The sequence below is a fragment of the Macaca nemestrina genome, chromosome 6, assembly GCF_043159975.1.
Source record: "Macaca nemestrina isolate mMacNem1 chromosome 6, mMacNem.hap1, whole genome shotgun sequence".
Taxonomy (NCBI): domain Eukaryota; kingdom Metazoa; phylum Chordata; class Mammalia; order Primates; family Cercopithecidae; genus Macaca; species Macaca nemestrina.
In genome coordinates, this window is record NC_092130.1 from 59241302 (window position 1) to 59257815 (window position 16514).

At 34.3% G+C, this 16514-nt stretch overlaps 1 long non-coding RNA gene across 1 annotated transcript; it reads right to left on the minus strand.

The window, feature by feature from the left end:
* Positions 1 to 4930: 4930 nt before the first annotated feature.
* LOC105500039 (uncharacterized) lies at positions 4931 to 12001 on the minus strand. Its single transcript, XR_011624742.1, has 3 exons — positions 7166 to 12001; positions 5609 to 5682; positions 4931 to 5392 (listed from the first exon to the last, which is right to left on the minus strand). It is a non-coding gene; the product is annotated as an uncharacterized lncRNA (long non-coding RNA).
* Between the last annotated feature and the right edge of the window lie 4513 nt (positions 12002 to 16514).

Genomic DNA, 16514 nt, shown 5'->3' on the forward strand with positions numbered 1-16514 from the left:
TTAAAATACCAGGTTACTAGGAAAATATAAAATTCATCAATTATTAACTATCAAATACTAGCTTGCAAATACAGAAATCAAAAATTGACAGAACAGAAAAGAATAATAGACAAAGCACATCATAGAAGTAGACTTTTAAATTTTGCTTAGAAGAATTTAAACCCTTAAGAATTTACATCTTTCACACAGTAACCAATGGAATATGGAAAAAATAAAAGAAATAAAAAGAGAATAATGTTTCCAATTCTCTTTATTAAGTAACTAAAACTTTGATATCTAAGCATGAAATATACATTAAAAGAAAGGAAAATTTAGGCCCATATTTTTCAAAAATATGCACAAATTTCAAACAAAATATTAGCAAATCAAATCTAATATAGCATAGGATGACCAAGTTGGCTTAATTGCAAGTAAGTAAATTTGCTTTAACATTTCCAAAATCAGTGTAATTTATCATAAATAAGAAAATAAATCGGAAATAATGTGATTATGCTGAGAAGTAATATAAAAGAATTGAATATAATTCAAATATATGTGTGACCAAATGAAACAAAACTAATACCCAATTAGAGATATAAGTGAAATTTTTTAAACTTATAAAATTATCTTTAGGCCAGGAGCAGTGGCTCATACCTGTAATCCTAACACTTTGGGAGGCCAAGGCAGGCAGATCAGTTGAGCCCAGGAGTTTGACACAAGCCTGGGCAACATGGCGAAATCCTACCTCTACCAAAAAAATACGGAAATTAGCTGGGCATGGTGGTGCAGTCCCGCCTACTCTGGAGGCTGAGGTGGGAGGATCACTTGAGCCTGGCAGGCAGAGGTTGCAATGAGCTGCGATGCTCCCACTGAACTCTAACTTGGGCGACAGAGCCAGGCCCTGTCTCAAATAAATAAACAAGTAAATAAATAAATAAATGAATAAATAAAATTATCATTAATAAAAATCTTGTGATATAAGCTGGTTAATGATGAGATATTGAAAAATTTCTGATTTGGGAATGAGAAAAAATCTTAGTTTCACATTGCACTGGAGAATCTATACAGGGTTATAAAGCTAATAAATCAAAATCATGAATATAAAAGTTAAAAAGAAGAAATAAAATTGACATGCTTAGCTGCACAAATGTTTATACTGACAAATACAAAAAGATCCTGCAGACAAACCATTACAATTTGTTATTAATTTTTAAGTTGTTGAATCTAAAATCAATATGTGAATATCTATTGTATTTCTAGCTACCAGCTACACAAAATTAAGTAATGAAATTCTTAAAGGGTTTTATTTAACATCATCAGAAAGCTAGCAAGAAATTTTTTATATTCTGTCTAACATTCCTGCAGAAAGACTACAAAAGATTACTGAGAAAAATTAAGGAGGAACCAGACACATAGAACGATATATGATTTTCGAGTATTAGAAGATTTTAAAGAAGAGTATTTTCTCCAAACTGTAACCAATTCTAAAATGTATAGGATAATGCAAAAAGGCCAAGAGTAGTCAAAATAATAGTAAAAAAGTTGGATAAAATTGGGTTTTCACTACCATATGTTAAGTGATATTATAAAATGAGAGTAATTAAGATAGTGCGGTACTGGTGCAAAGAAAGCGGACAGTGGAGTTCAGTCTCCATCAAAGTAGAGAAACCTTAATAAAGGTTTTGAGAAAAGAAAAAATATGTCCAAAGAGTAAGGAACATGCTTTAGCAATAAGGACAAAACTGAAATAGACTCGCCTAGAAAATTTCTTCACAGAATTCGGGTGTGCCGATGGCAGTTTAAGTAACTACCACAACAATTTTCAACTAACTTTAGATGATGGTAATGTAACTTAGAGCCCCCACAATGTATTCTTTGCAACAATAGACACACAATCATTATCATCATCATCATAATCATCATCTAGACACGGGAAGAAGAAAAACAACATGACTGATAGTTGAAAAGTAAAATAATGAATATAAACAGACCCAGACAGAATACAAACTTTAAAGCTATTAGTCAAACATTTCAAAATAACCATGTTAATATTAAGAAATTAAATAAAAGATGGACAAACACCAAAAATGACTATATCTTGGGCAAGTTGCAAAATATTTCAGACATTTTACCTATACATTTGAAAATGGAAACTAAATGGACATATTCCTTGGAAAAAACAATTTAGTACAATATAAGAAGAAAAACTAAATAGGCTTATTCTACCAAAGATACTGAATTTATAGTCAAAAACCTTCCTAGAAAGAAAGTTCCAGGCCCCAATGGTCCAGTGACTTCTGGACTAATGAATTTTTTCAAAAATTCATGAATGAAAAAAAAATGCCATTCTTTTTTTTGACACTTCTGTAGAATATAGTGAGAAGTAACACTTACCAACACATTATGTGAGACTAGCAAAACCTTGATATCAATACCTGACATGGATATTACAAGAGCATAAATTTACTGTATAATATATCTAATAAACAGATAGTAGTCTTAAAAGTAATATTATCAAATATAATTTAAGTATTTTATAAGAAATGAAATATTATGACTAATTGGGATTTAGCAATGTAAATAGCTTAACATTTTTTAAAAAACATCAATGTAATTTACTACATTAACAGAATAAAAGATAACTGTATAATCATCTCAATAGATGCAGAAAAATTATTTGATAGAATTCAATATGCTTTTATGATTAAAAAATTATAACAAACTATAAATAAATGAAACATTTCTTAATATAAACGTTTGTTTTGGTTACTATTACTACATAACAAACCACTACACATTTTGTCATGAAAAATTACTTTTTGCTATTATGTTCATATGGTATCAGTTCTGTAGATCAGGAATTTGGGCAAAGCCTAGCAAGAATGGCTGTCTCTGTTCCATTGTATGTAGGAATTCAGCTTTAAATACTTGATCAGTGAGGGAGACTCAACAATTGAGGTTCACATGATGGTATGATCTGGAGATCCTTTTACTCACGTGTCTGATGGTTGTTGCTGGATATTAGCTGTGTCTGTAATTGGGACAATCATAGCACCATGACACTTGATGTGGCCTGGATTCAAAGGATGGCAACCTCAAGTTTGTCAGATTTCTTAAATACCAAATCAAGTCACCAAAAATAAACAAATTAATAGAGAGATACCGAAACATTCTGTGGCTAAAATAATAATATATTGAAATATTAAATGCTTTCTTCTGAGATCCTAACCATCACAGGACATTCACAACCACAACTTCTATTCAACATTTTATTGGAAGGCCTAGAAAGTGCAATAAGGCCAGAGAAAGAACACATATAAAAATGGGAAAGAAGAAACAAAAATTATTATTTACATATGTCCTAATTGCATATGTAAAAAATACAAAAAAGTCTAAAAAGAAATTGTTAGAATTAATAAGTATATTTTATGTGGTTGGTAAATATAACACCATTATACATACAACAATACAAAATTATAATGAAATTTAAAAATAAATACTTAAATAAAAGATAAAAATTGAATAAAAATAAATTAAAATATCACATACTGAGGAAGAAATCTAATATGAATTAAAGGCCTACACTGAAAGCTATAAATTAATGTGAAATTTTTGCAAAATTTCAAAATATGGGATATATTTTTAAATGTAAATAAATAGAGATAAACCATGCTAATAAATTGTAAGACTAGATACTGTTAAGGTGTCAATTCTATCTATATTGAGCATATTATATATTTAATTTATATATTGATCTATATAATATAATTTTAATATAAATCCCAACAAGATGTCTGTGTGAAAACCTTTTTCTAAAATTAATATAGAAATGCAAAAACCAAAACTAACCAAGAGAATCCTAAAGGTGAATTAGCAGAATTATCCATTACAGTACCAGATTTCAAGGCTTATTCTGAAGCTACAATAATTGAACCAGTGTGGTAATGGAAACAAACAGACTACTGGAAGAGAAGAGAAAGTCCAGAAATTGACACATGTATATGACAACAAGATTTAAATAAAAGTGGCACCACAATTCAAGGGGCAGATAAGCAATTGAATATCTGTCCTTCTAAAAATAATAATTTTGACCCGTTCATCATATCGCGTTCGTAAGTCATTAATTACGCATAGATTTTAGGCATAAATGTGAATGTACAACTGTAGACTCTAGAACAAAATATAAAAGAATATCTTCAAGATTTTGTGGCTAGAAACAGCATTGATAGCATAAATAAAGTAAAATATTTCATTCATGTCATCACTCACAATAAAAATCTCTAACCAATTCATTAATTTGCTGATGTATCAATTGCTAATGCATTATATAATATGTATATTTAATAAATTATGGTTTCACAAATAAATCACTATATAGTGCTATATGCGCATTTAGTCTGTCAAATTTAAAGGTTTTTATTTTCATCAATTAGGACTTGAGTGATTTACATTTAATTTGCAGAAGACAGATCTATCTATGAAAAGATAGTAATAATAGTAGTTAATTCTACAGAGAAGCCAAAATTTTTCTGCACTTTGTCTAATTGTGATATTTAATATTTAGTCATAACAGTATTAGATTTATCAGATTTTGCCAAATTTTACTTCCATTCATAATAATTTGAGGAAAAATTAAACTTGATTTTCCACTTAATATTATGTTAAAGTTAACACTTATACATTAAAGAACCAAACCTGTTAATATGGTGAATTCCTTATTAAACCGAATGCATTGCAGTGCTCTTGCTAAACGTTCTTCTTACATGTTCTAATTTGAGGTCTAGATGCATACTTGGTGAATATGTGGACATGATTTTCAGGGAAGACCATTCTTTCTTTAAAAGAGAACATCCACCCCCCCTGCCCCCACACACATACATATGGAAGTCCTAGATACTTTATTGTATATTTGAATATATAAAGATTATCAATAGCTTCTTCTGCAATTGGAAATTTCAAGATAGTAAGTATGTGCTATCTTTACACATATCTACTTTATAATAATGTCAAACTAGTCTATGCTGTTTGTCATGTTGAAGTAAAAAAAAACAAATATTCAACTTGATGTTCAAACGTTTATAATTCAGAAACCCTATTGCTTTTCTCCAGAAAGCCATTTTATATAACATGTTACAGCTTTCAATAGTCAAATAAAAAAAGTGTCTAGTTTGTTCATACGGTACAAAAGATTTAGTTCGGATCATTATTGTGTCACATAAGTATCTGAAAGTTTTGGTTATTCTGCCAAATAACACTTAAAGAGAACAACTTCATACCCTAAAGCATCCATTTGGAGACTGCAGGAGTGCTTAGATTGAACAAGGAGGACAGAAAGCACTGTTCTCACTCTCTCCAAGGGGTAAGTTCTGGTTCTTCTCAAAACTTGCTACTGCAGCTGAAATTTAGATGTACCCTGAGGAAGATGACAGGATATAGGATAGATCAATATGTAGTTGGTTTTACATTTGTTAACCACAAATCTGCTTTCATTACTGGAAGAGTATTTCTATTCCCAGTTTTCCTTTAGGTTCAGCTTATCCTCTTCCCTGTCAGAGCTTCGACATGCCAATCCTAGGAGAATAGATGTAGGGGTGAAATTAGCCTCCCCATAACCAGTTTTAAGACTGACCTTAATGCCTGTCCTGAAAATAATGATAATGTCTCATAACATGAGAGAACAGCAAAGTTCTCTTACAATAGGCCCTGCAACAAATAGCCTGACATTAGCACAAGTCTTGGTTATTTATTAGAATATTTGTTGAAAGACTAACCTTAAAGTAGAGGTTAAACACTGTAATTTTCATGGAGATTCACGCTGAGGAATCATGTTCAAAAAGTATTATTATGGTTACATTCTGAACCTTGTTACATGAATATAGGCTTCAGAAAAACTTATCAAGGTAAGACTTCATATAAGATATCTTGCTATTGATTATATAGATAAAATTCAGTTCAAAGATTTGCTTTTATGCATTGTAGTTTGCTATTCCCTGTATTTCAGTAATGTGTTGTGAAATGTTAATAGCATTGTCTTAACCACATTCTGAATTAAGAAGGAACCTGTACCCAGGTTTAAACCAAAATAGTCTGGGTAAACAGCAACATCCTGGGAAAGTTACTTTTTATTTATTTATTTATTTATTTATTTATTTATTTATTTGAGATGGAGTCTTGCTCTGTTGCCCAGGCTGGAGTGCAGTGGTATGATTTTGACTCAATGCAACCTCCACCTCTTGGGTTCAAGCGATTCTCCTGCCTCAGCCTCCCGAGTAGTTGGGATTGCAGGTGTCCACCACCATGCCTGGCTAATTTTTGTATTTTTAGTAGAGATGGGGTTTCACCATGTTGGTCAGGCTGGTCTCGAACTTCTGACCTCAGGTAATGCACCCACCTTGGCCTCCAAAAGTGCTGGAATTACAAGCAGAAAGTTATTTTTGAAAGAAAAAGAAGTGAGCCATAAAAAAGAAGAAAAGTGATTCATGAGAGTGGGAAGGATAGTGGATAGAAAAATTAACTATCAGTGACCAGAAGAGATTTATGAAATATGCTATCTTTCTTCAGGGATTCCCAGAAATACCAGTAATACACTGAACTACCAGTAGTAGACTGGCTTTTCAGCATTTAAACAGAATGTGACCGTTACTACTGAGGCTTCAAGAAAAGTGCAGCCCCATGTGTAGAAGAGCCTCTGATGATTCATGTTGCATGCTTTAATCTCTTGCATCTGATTATTTATCCTAGGAAAATATTGCAGTGAGGTTGGGGTATACGGCACATATAAAAGATAAATAATTTTCAATGAGACAAAGAGATTTATGGAAGCGACTGCATTAGCAACTTTTTCTGCAAATTAGTGTAGAAATATCACAACAGAAAGGAAGAACAGAGTTTTCTAGAAAGTGTTTTCCTTCAAAAGACACACAGTTTTCAGATTTGTGCTGAACCAGCATGGCTAAACTTTGGAAAAACCCACATATGTACCATGGGAGAAAGAGTAAAAAAACTCATATATATATCATGGGGGAAAGGTGGAACTTGCCTTTGAAGGATTTAGAATGACAGAGATTGACTTAATTGAAACTGTGGTTCTGAGGCTTCCTTTATTTTGAGTATATGCAAATGTGAGAGGATGGTTGGGCATACTGTTAAATTTTCTATATTTGGTAAGAGCACCAAAAGAAGGTACCTGCTTGTCTAGGACAGGCTCCATACCGCGCAGAGCAATTCCAATACCAAGGCTGATCATCTGTCCAGAGATGGTCATAAAGCTCACAGACCAAATCTGTGAAACATTTGTAAGTATTTAGCTACTCCTGAGTAGCTTTCACAGCTAGCTAAATCATTTTCTCCAAGTGGTAATTGTTTTGATGTCCCAAGACATTAAAAGCTATTAGAGTCTAATGACCCAAGTCTTGTTTTTCCTGTCAAGGTGGAAACTTTTTCTGATGCTCTAGCTCTCTTTTTTATTATTAGTGGTTAACTGGCTACTAGTCTTACAAAATACACAATTATTTCTATCTGCACACCACAAATCAAATATATTCAATAAAGTTATAGGTTTGGAAAAGTTATACTTTTAGTTCATTTTTTTACTTTACTGAAAATGTCTTATATATCCAAAACAGTCATTTTCATGTTCCAATGAAAGAGATAAGAGAATCATCAACTGACATAAAAACCCACACGTAGCAATGTTACTTTTGTGGGGATTTTTTTGCTACCAAGATTCGCAGTCCGTATTTTAACAGAGCTTTTTAACCTCCACGTGGTGAAGCCTTTTGTCATAACCATGAGAAAGTGGGCACTGGTTTTTATTTTATGTTTTCTGGTAATTATCTGCTGAAGAAGAGTACAAGCAATAGTGGCAGCCGCTCCAGCCAGACTGCTATCATCCCAGCGCAGCAGGGAGGCGTGGCTGGGGCTGCCTGCTCCACAGAACAGGAAAGAGCCCCGCCCTTCTGGGCAGAGCTGCAACCGCCCAAACCGCCGCTGCAGACTCAGGCATCCCTGCACTCTTGGGGGCCTGACAAGGCGGCCCCTGCCCTTGCAGGCTAGGAAATGCCTGCCCTCTCTGCCTGGCTGCTCCCTGCTGTTGGTGCCCACTGGGATCTCGGAGCAAAGTCGGGCCAAGTCTGGGAGCCAACAACAGTGGGAGGCACAGTCCCAGGCAGAAGGGGGTGGGTCCCTGGCAAGGTCCCTCCCTCAGACCAGAGAGGACCAGAGAGGCTGGGGGTTCGGGCTGCCAGTCGCACGGACTGGAGTGGGAACTGGTGCCTTTTCCAGGCCTGCCCATGGCCACCCATGGGCCAGTCAGCACACACTTCCTCCCCTCTGAGGCCCATAAAAAGCCCCAGGCTCCCCTAGAGCTGAGTAGAGGTTAGGCAGACCAGCAGCGGAGAGGAGCTACTCTCTCTGTTAAGAGCATCAGGGACTTGCAGAGACCTGCAGAGACTGCCAAATGACCTGCAGACCTGCCTGGGGAGAGGAGCTACCCTCTCCAGGGCCTCCTCTCTGCTGAGAGCAGTGGACCTCGGCACTGCCAGCGACTAGGGAGGAGTTACTCTCTCTGGGGGCCTCCTCTCTGCTGAGAGCAGCAGACCTCGGCACTGCCAGTGACTAGAGAGGAGTTACTCTCTCCAGGGCCTCCTGTCTACTGAGAGCAGTGGACCTTGGCACTGCCAGTGAGTGGGGAGGAGTTCCTCTCTCCAGGGCCTCCTCTCTGCTGAGAGCTGAACACTGCAAAGACGACCTGCCTCCCCACAGAGGGGAGCTTCCCACTGTGGATCTCCTTCTGAACTGTTCTAACGCTAAATAAAGTTCCTCTTCATCTTCTTCAACCTTCACTTGTCAGCAAACCTCATTCTTCCCAGACGCAGGACAACAACTCAGGCAAAGGGCAAAGGTGCTACCAGCAACAGAGGTTTCCGGGAAAGAAAACTGATACCCTAAAGATCCTATAACACAAGTGTGGTGCAGACATTCTTCACTGCAATTTTTCCTCTTTGTGGAACACTGTTGTTTATTCTGTGAAAGCAAATACCCCATATTACAAATAGTACATAGCCAATTAAAATTTTAAAGAAAACATGACAGTAGATTGCATAAAGGAGAAAATTATGTTGGTTATTATAATTACACTGGAACGCTCCTTTATGCGTAATTGCAGATATTTTAACCTTTAATGTAACATCAGCTCAAACACTGTCCCAACTAAAGATGAAATCTATTGAAGAAATATACACAAAGTTAATCTCTTATTAATCAAAGTAGTACATGTGACAAGGGAGAAAAACATAGAGTGCAAACTAAATGCTACACTTCTGCATTTGTCTTGGGAAAAATAAACAGGAAAAATATGCCCAGTTTTTACTCTTCTGTGAATTAATCTTTTAAATACCTATTAAAATGATCAAGTTGGGTCAAGAAAAGCTACAATAATGCTAAATTATATGTAGCATTTGTATAGCAGCAGTGGAGAACAAACATCACATCTGACATTTAACGTGAATTGTATTTTTAAAATACAGAAAATTGTATTTGAAGTCTTAGAGAACTTTCCAGGTCTTACTAGTCTACTTAATTTAAATGCTTATTTTTAAGTTTGTATAATTTTTTATAATACTTTGTTTCAAGTTTGTATAATATTTTTTCTTACCCGTCATTGCTTTTGATTTTAGAGAAAAAATATATAAATTTTCAACAAATTTCTATTTTTATATCATTTGTTTTCATATACTCAACAAATATTTACTTATGTTTTACTGTGTGGCAGTTACCACATTAAAGATTGAGTACATTTTGATGAAATAGAAAAGAAAATGATGCCATTTAAAATTAGTGCCAAAGGCATTTGAATAATAAAGTGAAATAACTTAAAAGGAAAATATTTCAGTAATTCTAAACAAACTGAGTTTTCACTTAGTGATAAAAAAATATTGCTTTGCTTGAAGAAATACAAGCAAGAAGTTAATGAAATTTTATTCTGGTAATTAATGAACCATAATTGAAACTTTGTGTGCAATTATGCATTTTTTTATAACTGGTACAGCTTGTCATAATCAGTAACAACTGACTATTGTTAAACACGCAAACTCAAAATTTAAAGAGCATCATAAAAAGTTAGATTTGCCCCAATACCATATCCATTATAACAACATGAACATTTTAAACATATGTTACAGCCCTTAAATGTGTTGCTTTAACATTGAAAATAAATCCTAACAACATATGAAAACCTCACAACTGAACCTAACAAAACAACACAAAGTGACAAATTCTGAAGAGAGAAGTTTCCTGATTCAATATAGGGAAATGTGATATAGCAAATAGCCACATTTTATTTTATTAATACTTTATTTTTAATTTTTTTTGAGACAGATTCTCACATTTTTGCCCAGATTCGTGTCGCCCAGGCTAGAAGGGAGTGGCAGGATCACAGCTGGCTTCAATTCCAGCTCCTAGACTCAAAGGATCCAGCCGCCTCAGCCTCCCAAATAGCAGGGACTAAGGCACACACCACTACACGTGGTGAATATTTTTAATTTTTGTAGATATGGGGTCTCACTATGTTGCCCAACTTGGCCTTGACCTCCTAGGTTCAAGGTTTGCTTAGCCTCCCAACGTGCTGGGATTACAGGCATGAACCACTGCATCCAGCCCCACATTTTCAATGAGCCTTAATATATAGGGCCAACAGACAAGTCACAAAAATTTCAGTGAAAATTCCCGTGTCTTTATCAGAGTGTGGTTCTACTGGAGTTTCTAAGTTGAAAATAATAGAAGCAAGATCATTGATTAAAACTGAGAGTAATTAGTTTGTAATGACCTGAAGAACCCTGTATATTCAAGCATTGTGTTATAACTTTCTCTTTAGGTCTGCATTTTTTTCTATATACAATAGGTCTACCTTGATAGTCTGCAAACTTTGGAAATAGAATTGCTCCAATTTTCCCATTTCAGTTAGACAGTGATGCCACAAAACGCTATTGTAGATAATATGGAATAAATATCTCTATTTGCTGCTTCTATTAAAAAATAGTCAGTGGCTCATTGGAGTGTGTGTGTGTGTGTGTGTGTGTGTCTGTCTGTCTGTCTGTCAATCCAGGGTCAAATCTACAAGTAAAGAAAAAATGAAATTTATTCCAAATACTGAACTCAGTACCACTTCTTAACTTTACAACTAACCCCATAGTCTTTCCAGGACTCCAGATTCAGAATAACTTAAAAGGTCTTACTTTTTGTGTATTTTGTTCTTTTTCTTCTATATTTAATTCTTAAATCTATAGCCACAGCTCTGACCAGTTTAATTTCTTATAGACACAAACTGGATATACCAACATGGTCACACCACAGTGTCATAGAACATCAAACTGAATGAATTGCTAAAACTTACTAGGCTTATGTTTCCGACAGAAACAGTAAAGAACACATTTTTAAGAGAATAATTATAAATTATATTGTTGAATTTAAAAGTTAGGAGATAAAAATTAAATGAAAAAGAATTAGCATTTATGCCTCTTTGTAAAATTTTCTTCATTCACATTGAACCAAGCTAAAGAAGAAGAAGGGAAAAAATCATCCCTACTGGAAGAGAATGCCTCTAGCTTCATTACACAAATGCACAGTTTTCTGGCATTTAAGTAGAATTTGGAGCAAATGAAAGAGGACAGCTGGGCGCGGTGGTTCACGCCTGTAATCCCAGCACTTTGGGAGGCCGAGACGGGCGGATCACGAGGTCAGCATATCGAGACCATCCCGACTAACACGGTGAAACCCCGTCTCTACTAAAAATGCAAAAAATTAGCCAGGCGTGGTGGCGGGCGCCTGTAGTCCCAGCTACTTGGGAGGCTGAGGCAGGAGAATGGTGTGAATCCGGGAGTCGGAGCTTGCAGTGAGCCGAGATCGCAACCCTGCACTCCAGCCTGGGCGACTGAGGGAGACTCCATAAAAAAAAAAAAAAAAGAAAGAAAGAAAGAAAGAAAGAAAGAAAGAAAGAAAGAAAGAAAGAAAGAAAGAAAGAAAGAGACAGCAGAAATCATATAAAACTCTCTTAATGAATGGCATGGAAACGTTTGTGGGAAGTAAGTAAAATAAATATTAAAATATCCTACAAATCTTTTCCAATATAGAGAGACCAGAATTGTGCATATGTGTGTGTTTTACAGGAGACAGAATAAATTTTATTTTCAGTAAATTTCATCAGGGCATATCAATACAGCAGAAAAGGAAAGACTGCCCAATTATACATCATCACTTTTGCTCATTGACTAAATCCCTAAATAGAAAAGGTATGGTCTGATGGTAAGAGTGGAGCAAGCAATAGTGTAAACATCCTACATGCAAAAATCGTAGTAGCAGACCAAAAGAAGCTTTGGAGTGGAGAGAAGATAAAATGCACTTAAATTCAATTTTCATTGTCATTACATTGCAAAGTGAAGCAAGATATACCAGTCACTTTATGGATAAGAAGAATTGAAGATATTCAACCAACTTTCATGAAATTTAGATGTTTTTAGAAAAATATAGACTTTAGCATTAACTGCGTCCATATGTTCTTCTCTCCCCTCACAGGTCATTGAATGTCTGAACAATGACTACACATCAGATATTCCACAGTAAAGTTTTTAGGCATAAATTCAAACAGGAGATAGTAAAAAATAGCCCATATATGTGATTTTCAGGCAAACAGTTTATCTAGATATTTGTGGCTTCTGATCAAAAATAAATAATACCAAAATAAATAGGAATAATGGAATAACTTTGTAGAGAGGGAATAGTAGTGAAGGACAAAGGGGAGGAGGAGGCTAAAAAGAAAATCTTGCAAAAGACAGATTTTAAACATGCTCAGAAAGAAGATTTAATCTAACAAAGAAATTTTAAACAACCTACGTTATTCTGCCACCACAACTGCATCTTTAATTTTAAAAAAATGTGAAATTTGAAATTCTGAGTAATAGGAAAACTGAATATAAAAGAGCTGGATAATGAAAAAAATTGTTAAGAAGAAAGAGGATCATCACAGTAGCTAAACAATATAATCAGCAGAACAAAATCAATATTGAAGACATAAAATCTCAGTGACACAAACAGCAGACCTAAGAAAATATGCACAGTGACATTGCCCAATATGAGATATACCATGTAGACAAAAAGGCATATGTGTGCTTATGTTTACATCTGTTTGTGATGGATGTGAAATTAGTTTAAGAAATGTGCTTAGATAAAATTGTTTAAAACTGTAAGATTAGTAAGAGCTTTAAACATGGTGATACACAATTTTTAATCTTTCTGATATTGATACCATTCATGTATATAACTAACATTAATATTTCCATGAAAACTCTACATTAAAATGCAGTTTGAGCAATATCTTATACACAAAATGGAGGGGTCTAATGAAGGCAATACTTAGAACATATAAGACAGAATAAAACTACCATAGATAAAACATGTATCTAAAGGGAAAACTATATAGCAGAATAAGGAGAAAATATGCTGAATACTGTAATAAAAAGCAATTTTGAAATGAAAAAATATTAATATGAAAATTCCAGGAAAAATTGTTTAAGATAAAGAAACAAAAGGGCACATTGTGGTGAAGATGTATAATGGGAATATTACTGTATTGTGATGAAGAACATAGATTTGAAGATGGAAATAGAATAATTTTTTTTCTTTTGCTCTGTATACCATGTTGAGATAAGTTACATAATTTGCCTTATGTTGTGACATCACTGGTAAATTACAGATAATTACATTTACTTAATGAAGTTTGTATAGTTAATGTATTTAAACTCCTTAATAAATTATGAGGCATAGTAACTTCTGTAGATATTTTACTGTTAACATAATAATGTTATTGAATTCTCATTTACTAAAGAATTCTACAGACATCCAGGCCATCCATAAACTTAATCAAATTTGTCTTTTGCTTTTTAAAATAATTTTAAAAAATAGTTTTAGGTTTAGAGCAAAATTAAACTGAAGGTACAGAGATTTCTCATATGCCCTCTGCTGCTACACATGCATAGACTCTCCCTTTATGGACACACTCCATGAGAATGATATATTTATAACAATTGATGAACCTACATTGACACATCATTATCAACCAGAGTCCATAATTTACCTTAGTGTTCACTCTTAATGTAGTACATTCTATAGCTCTGGACAAATGTACAATGACATATATCTACCATTACAATATCAGAGTAGTTTCCTTGCCCTAAAAATTCTTGTACTCTGCCTGTTTATTCCTACCTCCCTGTTGAACATAACTTATGTTTTTACTATCTCCACAGTTTTGCCCTTTACAGACTGTGATAATTTTGGAATCATACTTTATGTAGTCTTTCCAGATTGGCTTTTTTCACTTAGTAATATGCATTCATGTTTTCCTACATATCTTTTTATGGCTTGATAAGTATTTATTTTGAGCATTGAAAAATATTTCACTGTCTGGATGTACCAAAGTTTGTTTATTTAACAATCTACTGAAGGTCATCTTGGTTGCTTACACATTTTGGCAATTATGGATAAAGTTGGTATGAACATTCCTGTGCAGTTATGTGTGTGGGCATAAGTTTCCAACTCCTCTGGGTAAATACCAAGGAATACAATTGCTAGATTGTATCGTAAGAGTATATTTACCTTTGTAAGAAACTATCAAACTGTCTTCCATTTTGCATTCTGAACAACAATGAATGAACGCTCCTGTTGTTCCATATCTTCACCAGTGCTCACTGTTGTTGGTATTCTGCACGTTGAGCATTATAAGAGGTGTATAGTAGTATTTCATTATTATTTAAATGTGTACTTACTTGATGAAATATGATGTGGATTTTCATATGAGTGCTTATTTCCTATCTGAATATCTTCTTTGGTGAGGTTTCTGATAAGGTCTTTGGGCTATTTTTAAATCAAAGTTGTTGTTTGTTTCTTAATGTTTCAAGAGTTTTTTTGAGTTTTGAGAGTTATTTGTATATTTTGGATAACAGTTATATATTGGATCTGTCCTTTGCAAATATTTTCTTCTAGTCCATGACTTGTCTTCTCTTTTTCTTGACATTGTCTTTCACAGAGCAGGAGTTATTGATATTATTGATATCCAGTTTATCAATGATTCTTACATGGATTGTGCTTTGTGTTTTATCTAAAGCATTATCACCATACCCAAGGTTATCTAGGTTTCCCTATGTTATCTTCTAGGAATGTTACATTTTTGAGTTTTATTATTTAGGTCTGTGAGCGATCTGACTTCCTTTGTGTTAAGCATGTAAGGCCTTAAAGTCTATGTCTAGATTCATTTTTTGGAATGTTGATGTCCAGTTATTCCCGCACTGTTTGTTGAAAAGACTATCTTCACTCCAACGTACTACCTTTGTACCTTTGTCAAAAATTAGTTGGCCATATTTATGTGGGTTCATTTCTGGGAGCTCTCTATTTGTTCCATTGATCTATTTGTCTGTTATTTTGCCAATAGCATACTGGCTTGATTACTGCACCTTTGTGAGTAAGTCTTGAAGTAGTGTAATTTCAGTCTTCTCTGTTCTCTATCAATAACTGAGTTTACTATTTTGAGTTTTCTGCCTCTCTCTATAAACTTTAGAATCAGTTATATATCCACAAAATAATTTGATGGAATTTTGCTTGAGATTGCATTGAATCAAGTTGAGAAGAACTGAAATGTTGACACGAAATATATCCCTATTTATTTAGTTGTTTTTCCATTTGCCTCATCAAAATTTTGTGTTTTCCCCTCATACAGCTCTTGTGTGTATTTTGTTAAATTTATATCTAAGTATTTTCTTTTTGGTGGATGCTAATGTAAATAGTATTGTGTTTTTAATTTCAAATTCAACTTGTCTATTGATTGTATATTAAAAGGTGTTTGATATCTTTCTTTCTTTTTCTTTTTTTTTTTTGAGATGGAGCTTTGTTCTTCTTCCCCAGGCTGGAATGCAATGGTGCGGTCTCAGCTCACCACAACCTCTGCCTCTCAGGTTCAAACAATTCTCCTGCCTCAGCCTCCTGAGTAGCTGGGATTACAGGCATGCACAACCACGCCTGGCTAACTTTGCATTTTTAGTAGAGACAGGATTTCTCCATATTGGTCAGGCTGGTCTCAAACTCCCGACCTCAGGTGATCCGCCTGCCTCGGTCTCTGAAAGTACTGGGATTACAGGCTGAGCTACCATGCCAGGCCGGTGTTTGATTTTTATGGTTAACCTTGTATCCTGCAAACCTACAATACTCACTTAATTATGCCAAAGAGATTTTGTCGATTATTTTGGACTTTATACACAGACAATCATGTCATCTTTGAAGAAAGACAATTTTCTTTCTTTCTTTCCAGTCTATATATCTTTCATATCCTTTTCTTGTCTTATTATATTAGCTAAGACTGCAAGTACAATGTTGAAAAGCTGCGAGGGGACATCCTTGCCTTGTTATGAATCTTTGTGGGAAAGCTTTGAGTTTCTCATCATTAAATATGATGTTACCTATAGGAGTTTTGTAGCTATGCTTTATCAAGT